Below are 10435 nucleotides of genomic sequence, written 5' to 3'. Positions count from 1 at the left end.
ATATATATAATATATATATATATATATATATATATATATATATATATATATATATATATATATATATATATATATATAAAAGAGGAAAATGTTTGTATGTTTGTTTGTTTGTAATTTATGGACACGAAAACCGCTGAATAGATTTTCCTGCAAAATTTCCATATATACTGCAACATCGCCTGAAAGTAACATAGGCTATATACATTTTTGAATTTTACATGGTGAAAATTCTAAAATTTGTAGATATGTTGATTTTCACCCCCTAAATACACATTTTTAACCAAATCCTTTGAAATATGGTAAAATCAGGAGGTACCTTCTTTATATGGGCACTACTCCGAAACATCGACCATTGAAAACTTTCTTCTACCCCTTATGATCCAAGATGACAAATAGAGACAAAATCAAAAATATAGCAGAACAACATAGCATGTCAAACTGAAAAAAATTCGCGTGATTTAAATAAGTAAAAATAGTTTTATTCACCTCATAATTGAGGGCAGAATGATTTCAGAATAGTCAAATATCATTACTATTTTACACCCATTATTGCCATTTAAATTGTAAGTTGGAGACCCCATAAAGTTCATATTTTTTATCATAGTATAATTCAATGACGATTCAACAAATATTCGGTCCCGTGCTACTTTCTTATATTTGTAATTTGTTCATGTTTTCATAATTTATTTCATATAGATGTACATCCCAAATCTACGTTTCCAACCAATATTCTCTTGGGGGTTACAAATTCAATAGAATACAAAATTTTGGTTTCTGACCACACATAAGATGTGAAGGTGGACTTGGGGATATTCCAATGTTGGGACTTGACTTAAATAAATTCCTATAAATACAATTTTTTAGCCAAATCAATTGATGAATGTGGTCAAGAGCAATATGTGCCCTATTCTGAAAATTTCAAATCTTATGCGGAGAGGTTCTCTACCCCCTTAGAAACAAATATGCCAAATAAGGGCCAAAAAAGAATTATCCGTGAATTATGATCGATAACATGACCTGCAAAAGCGATATGTATATGTATATATATATATATATATATATATATATATATATATATATATATATATATATATATATATATATATATATATATATATATATATATATATATATATTTATGTACTAGCTGAACCCGGTGCGCTTCGCTACCCCTTTTGATTTTATGTGCATTCAAAATTTTATTTACGAATATATGTTGGATAAAGAAAAACAAATTTAAAAATTAACCAGTAAGGAAAGCTCAAAAGTCGGGCGGGGCCGACTATATGATACCCTACACCACTATGCATATTTAGTAGAGCTCTCGTAAAAAGGTTTATACAGGGCATTTCAGAGCTCTAGGAGATATTTGGTACAAAATTAAAATCTATCTAATTCTATCGTGCATTTTACGAACTATAGCTATATCTGAACCGATTTTCACCAAGTTTGATGTATTTGATTCTAGGCTGAATTCGGTCAGATTTGCCAAAACCCAGGACATTTGGGCTGATATTGGACATTTGGTGCGCAATCAACACGAAATTGGATGAAGATATATATAGGAGGTATATCCAAATCTGAACCGATATTTGTAAAACTGAACTGAACGTACATTTTTCGAATTTGAGGGACTTAAAGTACAAATCGGATGAAAGGTATATATAGGAGCTATAGCTGTATCCGACCGATTTTCACTAAATTTGATGTACCAATATTAGCCATTTGCATTTAATCCGAAATCGGATGAAGATATATTTGGGAGCTATAGCTATATCTGAAACGACTTTTACTAAAATTGGTGTCCTTGCTTCTAGGCTGAATTTGGCCAGATATGCCAAAATTCATGCCATTTCGGTTGATATTGGCCATTTGTTGCACAATTAACTCGAAATCGAATGAAGATACATATGGGTGCTATATCCAAATCTGAACAGATTTTGAGAAAATTAAAAGCGACTACTTTTGGGCTTTATCTGATATCTGGTACCAAATATCATTCCTGTGAAGAGTATGCTATGCTATACTATATCCCAATCTGAACAGATTTTTATAAAATCAAAATCGACTATTTTTGGGCTTTATCTGATATCTGGTACCAAATATCATTCCTGTGAAGAGTATATTACGAATGTAAGGGACTTAAAGAGCAAATCGGATGAAACATATATATGGAGCTAGAGCTATATCTGAACCGATTTTTACTAAAATGTGTGTACTTGCTTATAGGCTGGTTTCGGTCGGATTTGCCAAAATTCATGCCATTTGGGTTGATATTGGCCATTTGATGCACAATTAACACGAAATCGGATGAAGATATATATGGGAGGCATATCCAAATCGGAACAGATTTTAATAAAATTAAAATCAACTATTTTTGGGCTTTATCTGATAACTGGTACCAAATATCATTTCTGTGGAGTGCATATTACGAATGTGAGGGATTTAAAGACGAAATCGGATGAAACATATATATGGGAGCTATATCTATATCTGAACCGATTTTCACTAAATTTGATATACTTGCTTCTAGGCTGAATTTGGTCCGATGTACTAAAATTCAGTCCATTTGGGCTTATATCGGCCATTTGGAGCACAATTAACCCGAAATCGGATGAAGATATATATGGGAGCTATATCCAAATCTGAACCGATTTTCTCCAAATTTGTTGTATTTACTTTAAGGCTAATCTCGGTCACATGTGCCAAAATTCGGGCCATTTGGGCTGATATTGGCCATTTGGTGGTCAATTAACCCGAAATCGGATGAAGATATATATGGGAGCTATATCCAAATCTGAACCGATTTCGATAAAATTTAAAACAGCTATTTCTGTGCTCCATCTAATACCTGGTACCAAATATCACGGTTGTGGAGTGCATAGTAGGAATGTGAGGGACTTAAAGATCAAATCGGATGAAAGATATATATGGGAGCTATAGCTATATCTGAACCGATTTTCTCCAAATTTGATATACTTGCTTCTAGGCTGAACCCGGTTGGGTGTGCCAAAATTCAGGTAATTTGGACTGATAGTGGACATTTGGTGCTCATTTAACCCGAAATCGGATGAAGATATATATGGGAGCTATATCTAAATTTGATCCGATTCTCACCAATTTCAATAGGGTTCGTCCTTGGGCCAAAAAAGTATTGTTTGGAAAATTTCATCTCAATCGGATAATAAATGCGACCTGCATTTTGTTCACAAGAATACATGGACAGACGGACGGACGGACGGACGGACGGACGGACGGACAGACGGACGGACATGCATAAATCGACTCAGAAAGTGATTCTATGAAGGTTCTCAAAAGCAACTATGGGTCTATCTCGTTTCCCTCTCCATGTTACAAACAAATGCACAAAGACATAATACCCTTACCACTATGTGGTGTAGGGTATAAAAAAAAAAATATTGCACTATTTTAATGCGTTAATAAACGAAATCATTACAAAAGCAGTAACATGACATGACATGACATGAATACACGAAGGGTTTGTCCCTTGGATTTATTTATTTCATAGCAAATACCAAGCGTGCAGGAAACTGCAATTTTTTTAAGTAGAGTGGCATTTCTATTGCAATTAGTGAATTCGAGATATCAACATACTTCGCCGTAATAAGCATATTTCAAATAAATTGTTGTGTTGTTTTTTAGTGTTAGCCTAAGGCGTTGTGGGTCAATGGTTCTTATTAAAATCATATCCCAATCTGATCCGATTTAAATATAATTAAAAAAAAAATTACTTTAACACCAAACTCCGCCACACCTTTCATATTTCATTGAAATTGGTGCGTCAAATATGTGAAATCGGCCGAGAATATATATATGGGAGCTATATCCAAATCTTAACTTATTTCCAATAAATTTATCACATTTATTATTATAACCAAATTCCGCCACACATTCTGAATTTCATTGGAGTCGGTCATATATATCGTGTTTGGTGCATAATATGTATGAAATCGGCCGAAATATATATGTTAGCTATATCCAAATCTCAACTGATTTCAATATAATTTGGCAATTTTTGCTGGTGACAGATTTTGTCCCTCTCGCTTTGGGTGCATCAAATATGTGAAATCGGCTGAGTATATATATGGGAGCTATATCACACCTGAGCGTATTTGAATATAATTTGTCAAATTTTTTTTGTACCAAATTTAGCCACTCATGCCGAATTTCGTTGGAATCAGAAATACGTATCGTGTTTTGTGCATCAAATATGTGAAATCGGCGGAAAATATATATGGGAGCTATATCCAAATCTGAACCGATTTTAATATAATTTGACTAATTTATTTTCTAATCAAAATCCCGTTACATATTCCAAATTTCTTTGGAATCGAACATACATATCGTGTATGGTGCATAAAATACATGAAATCGGTCGAAAATATATATGGGAGCTATATCCAAATCTGAACCGATTTCAATTTAATTTGACAAATTCATTTTGGCTCCCAATTCCGTTACTTATTTTAAATTTCATTACAATTGGAAATACATAGCGTGTTTGGTGCATCAAATACATGAAATCGGTCGAAAATATATATGGGAGCTATATCCAAATCTGAACCGATTTTAATTTAATTTGACAAATTCATTTTGGCTCCCAATTCCGTTACTTATTTTAAATTTCATTACAATTGGAAATACATGTCGTGTTTGGTCCACCAAATACATGAAATCGGCCGAAAATGTACATGGGAGCTATATCCAAATCTGAACCGATTTCAATATAATTTGGGAAATCAATTTTTTAGATCAAATCTATCACACGTTTCAAATTTCGTTGAAATTGGGGATACATAGTGTGTTTGGTGCAACAAATGCTTGAAATCGGCCGAAAATATATATGGGAGCTATATCCAAATCTGAACCGTTTTCAATATAATTTGACAAATTTATTTTCGGATTAAATCCCGTCACACATTCCAAATTTCATTGGAATCGAACATTCATATTGTGTTTGAGGCATCAAATGAACGAAATCGGTCGAAAATATATATGGGAGCTATATCCAAATCTGAACCGATTACAATATAATTTGGCAAACTTATTTTTGTTCCAAATTCCGTTACGTATTCCAAATTTGGAGACTGTATCTTCAACCAGTCAATAGATATGTGCATATGAAATCTAAATTTTTGGGAGGTACCTCCGATTCTGATGCTATATCTCCAGTTCCAAGAGGAAATTCAAAAATGTATATAGCCTATGTTACTTTCAGGCGATGTTGCAGTATATATGGAAATTTTGCAGGAAAATCTATTCAGCGGTTTTCGTGTCCATAAATTACAAACAAACAAAGATACAAACATTTTCCTCTTTTAAAACGGAGCGGCAACTCGGGATATATATATATATATATATATATATATATATATATATATATATATATATATATATATATATATATATATATATATATATATATATATATATATATATATATATATATATATATATATATATATATATCCCGAGTTGCCGCTCCGTTTTAAAAGAGGAAAATGTTTGTATCTTTGTTTGTTTGTAATTTATGGACTCGAATCCTGGAGCAGTGAATACACCCGAATGCAACAATACAGCAATAATGCAGCAACAGTTTCGGGAGTTACAGGAGATGTTGCTGCAGAAGCAGCAGGAGCAAATAAAATCAATTGGCGAACAATTTCAGCAGATGTTCCTGAAACAACAATCCAACCAAAATAAAGACACGGAACAAGTGGAGAGGCAAGCCGTAGCATGCAGACAGACTGAGAAGAAGAACGCAGTGCTATCGCAGTTCAGAAGAAAGATCTTGAAACTTTCTAATGCCGTTGAAGAAGATATTTCGGGCATGAGCAAATATGCTTTGGAAAATAAAAAGCTTTCTTAGGAAAAACAGTTCGAAGATATTAAACAGTTGCATTTGGAACTAACCACCGAACATGGAATGGAAGAAGTAGACGACGAATTAGAAGAGGTGGAAGAAAAAATGAATGCGAAAGTATGCAATGTAATCGAAAAGAAAGAAGCCGCTCAGACAGTGGAATTAAAAAGGATTCAGATTCCATTCTTCGATGGAAATGTGGAGTAGTGGAGTTCTTTCCACGACTTATTCAAAAAAATGGTCGACGGTAATGCTCAACTATCGGAGGTACAAAAGCTATACTACATCAAAACTAACCTAAGAGGAGAGGCGTTTCGTTTGGTGCAGCATTTACAAGTTACGGACGCAAATTATGAGGCAGCGTGGGTATTATTAGAGAAACGCTATAAGAATAAAAGAATATTATTCACTAAACTGGTGGACAAAGTCTTGGATCATCCCAATATAAATAGTCAATCAGCAACAAGCCTTCGAAAGTTATTGGACAGCGTGAATGAAAGTAATCATGCATTAAAAGCTATGGAGATACCGCTAGATCATGCAGACCCGATTCTAGCAAGAATTATAATAAGAAAGTTGGATAAGAATGGGCTCATTCAATATGAGCAAAATGTAAAAAAATCAAAAGAAATACAAAGGCTGGCGGTTGTGTTGGACTTTCTAGAACAGCAATATCAAGCATTGGAGGCTTCGGCGGGCAGGAAGCAGTTCGTTCCAGTTCCATACAAACAACTGGATAGACTTGGAGTGACGGAGAAAAGACCATGTAGGTTTTGTATGTTCATGGGTCATGATATTGTGACTTGTAGAAAATTTGCGGCACAAACAGCAAACGAAAGGTACAGTTGGGTGAAGGCAGCCAAGTTGTGCTTTAAATGTCTAAAGCACGAAAAAGAAAACAAATGCTTCAGCGATAGTAAATGCCAGAAATGTAGATTGTTTCATAATACCCTACTCCATCTGGAGGGAACGAGCAACACCAAGGCAATGACAACCAATACAGCTGCAAATGTTCTCCTGGCTACCGCCCAAGTTCGCGTCAAGTCCGTGCATGGATAATACATCACTCTAAGAGCCTTGATAGATCAAGGATCGCAAGTAACATCTGTATCCGAAGACGCAGCACAACTACTACAGCTGCCTAAATTGAAGACAGACGTAAGACTAAGAGGTCTAGGTGAAACCATGGTAGGCGTTGCAAAATCGAAAGTATTTTTGGTGATAAGGCCAAGATTTTTCAGCGATACCAAAATCGAAGCAGAGGCACTAGTTCTACCGAAGTTAGCATCAGCACATCCGGATAACAATTTCAAATACAACATTGAAAGATGGGAAACATAAGTTTAGCGGATCCCAACTTTAATAAGTGTGAAAGGGTCGATCTGGTTATTGGGGCGGACCTTTTCCCACAAATATTGGAAGATGGAGTTCGTCACGATGAGGCGATTGTGGCACAGAACACAAAGTTAGGATTGTTTCTATCGGGAACAATACAAATGAAGCCAGCAACGAACAACATAAGGTCTGCTGCTACAACAACAATTGAGCGTTTTTGGGAGATCGAGGAGATAGAAGGCGAAGAGACGATCGCGGAAGATGATTTTTGCCTAAAACTTTATGATGAAACAACACGATTAGATCTTTCGGGAAGATTTGTAGTACGGCTACCATTAGTGGAAGACAAAATTTTGGGAGAATCGTACAAAAGAGCAATGGCAAGATTTTTAAGTCTAGAGAAAAGACTGGAAAGTTGTACAGAATTGGGAACAGAATATAGAAAAACCATAAAGGAGCTAATATCAATGAAACACATGGTGAAAGCAGATCAAATGAAACAAGGAAAATATTACATGCCGCATCAAGCAGTAGTACGCGGAAACAGTCTAACTACAAAAGTGAGGGTGGTGTTTGATGCATCATCAAAAACATCAAACGGGAGATCGCTGAATGACATTCTTCATACGGGTCCAAAATTACAAAGAGATATATTCGACATCATCACTAAATGGAGGACATGGAGATTCGTTGTATCAGCCGATGTGGAAAAAATGTTTAGGCAAATAAACATTGATGAGGAAGACCAGGAATATCAATATGTACTTTGGAGAAACAGCAAGACCGAGCCTGTACAACAATATAAATTAACAACAGTTACATATGGCACCGCATCAGCTCCGTTCTTGGCTGTGAAATCCTTGATTGAAATTGGAAATAGATGCAAAAATCAAAAGATAGCTGGAAAAATTAAAGAGGATTTCTATATGGACGATCTGCTAACAGGAGCCAATTCCAAGGAAGAATGTCGGGAAGTTCAAAAGCAAATAACGCAGGAACTAGAGACTTACGGGTTCCACTTAAGGAAATGGATCGCAAATGACTCTGAAGTTTTGGATGCTGTGAACAGAAGAGAGGAAAACGAAGTGTTACATATACAAGAATATGAGTGCCTGAAAACATTAGGGTTGCAGTGGAACCCAACCATGAATTGTTTCACCTTCAATATGCAAATAGGTGAGGAAGAAAAAATTACGAAGCGATTAGCATTGTCGAGTTTGGCAAAGATTTTCGATCCGTTGGGTTGGCTAACCCCAGTTACAATAACAGCTAAGCTGTTCATTCAGCATTTATGGAAGCAGCAAATGGAGTGGAACTTACCATTAGAAGAAAGTCTAGGAGTTGAATGGAGAAAATTCAAGCAAAATCTCCACGCTCTGAAAAATGTGAAAATACCAAGATGGTATCAAATAAGACCATCCAGTACAGTACAGCTTCATGGATTTGCGGATGCATCGGAAAAGGCATACGCAGCAGTAGTGTATCTGAAGGTAGATTCGCAAATTTCAATAGTGGCAGCAAAAAGCAATGTGAATCCGATAAAAAATGCCAAGACTCTTCCAAAATTAGAACTCAGTGCGGCACATCTCCTAGCAAAGCTACTTCAAAAGATAGGGAATACCTTGACATCAGCGGAAAACATACATGCATGGAGTGATTCAATGATTACGTTAGCGTGGATAAACAACTCAAAAAACAAAGACAAATTTGTAAGAAACAGAGTGGTGGATATTTTGCAACGAATCCCGGCGGCGAAATGGGGATATGACAAATCAAAAGAGAATCCGGCAGACTTAGGATCAAGAGGTGTTTCTCCCGATACACTAATAGATAATAAATTATGGTGGAATGGACCTGAATGGCTAGTACAAAAGGAAAATGAATGACCCAAACTAAATCCGAAGACAACAATGGCAGTAACGAGATATTCTTGTCGGTTGAGAATAGCGTCTATGAAAAAGTAATGAAGTTTGCATCATTTAGAAAACAAATAAGAGTCATGGCCTACATACGGCGATTTATTCAAAAATTAAAAGGGACTAAAACAGAATGTGAGCATCTGACAGCGATCGAATTAGAGGAAGCAGAAATGGCAATAATAAAGATACATCAGGAGCTTGAATGGCCGGCCGAAGTGAGTCAGTTAAAATCGGAAGGAGCAGTAGATCATAAAAGTAAAATTGCTTCATTATTCCCGCGGCTGGACAAACTTGGAGTTATGCGAGTAGGAGAAAGACTCCAATATTCATTGTTGCCGTATAATCAAAAACATCCGATTATAATCCAGAAGTCGATGTTAGCAGGAAATATTATTCGGCAAGCTCATTTGGAAACTTTTCATGGAGGAATTCGTATAATGGATAACATAGTAAGAAGAAAATACTGGATTATTGGAGCAAAAAACTGGATAAAGCTATGTATAAGAAGCTGTCCAAAATGTATACGTTATCGAGGTGAAGTGAAAAATCAGTTGATGGGGGATTTACCGGAATGCAGAGTTATTATAAACCAGCCTTTTCAACATAGTGGAATAGATTATGCGGGTCCCTTCCAAATAAGGTGTTCCAAAACAAGAGGAACTAAATCAATGAAAGGCTATGTAGCGGTTTTCGTCTGCATGGTGACGAAAGCAGTTCATTTGGAAGCCGTTAGCGAGCTAACCACTGAAGCATTTTTAGCAGCTCTTAGACGATTCTTTGCTAGAAGAGGCAGATCAAGCGATTTATATTCGGATAATGGAACGAACTTTGTGGGGGCAGCTAGACAATTGGACAAAGATTATATAGAAGCCTTAAAAAACAACTCTAATTTAACTCCAATTTTGGAAAATGAACGAGTTAAATGGCATTTTATCCCCCCGGGAGCTCCTCACTTCGGAGGAATGTGGGAAGCGGCTGTCAAATCGATGAAGTATCACCTAAAAAAAATCGTTGGTGACATGAAGTTGACGTATGAAGAAATTAGCACCGTGCTGGCCCAAATAGAAGCGGTATTAAACTCGAGGCCATTACACGAGCTAGATAGCAGCCCGGAACACATCGACACTTTAACACCAGGCCATTTTATAATTGGACGTCCTTTATTAGAGGCTCCGGCAAGAATTGAGGAAGGAAGTTTAGCATGCGTTAACAGATGGAAACTACTACTTAGAATAAAAAATCATTTCTGGAGAAAATGGAAGGAGGAATATTTGATGACCTTGCTAAATCGTACGAA

The sequence above is a fragment of the Musca domestica genome, unplaced genomic scaffold (genome assembly GCF_030504385.1).
Source record: "Musca domestica strain aabys unplaced genomic scaffold, Musca_domestica.polishedcontigs.V.1.1 5, whole genome shotgun sequence".
Taxonomy (NCBI): domain Eukaryota; kingdom Metazoa; phylum Arthropoda; class Insecta; order Diptera; family Muscidae; genus Musca; species Musca domestica.
Note: the sequence above shows the minus strand (reverse complement) of the source record.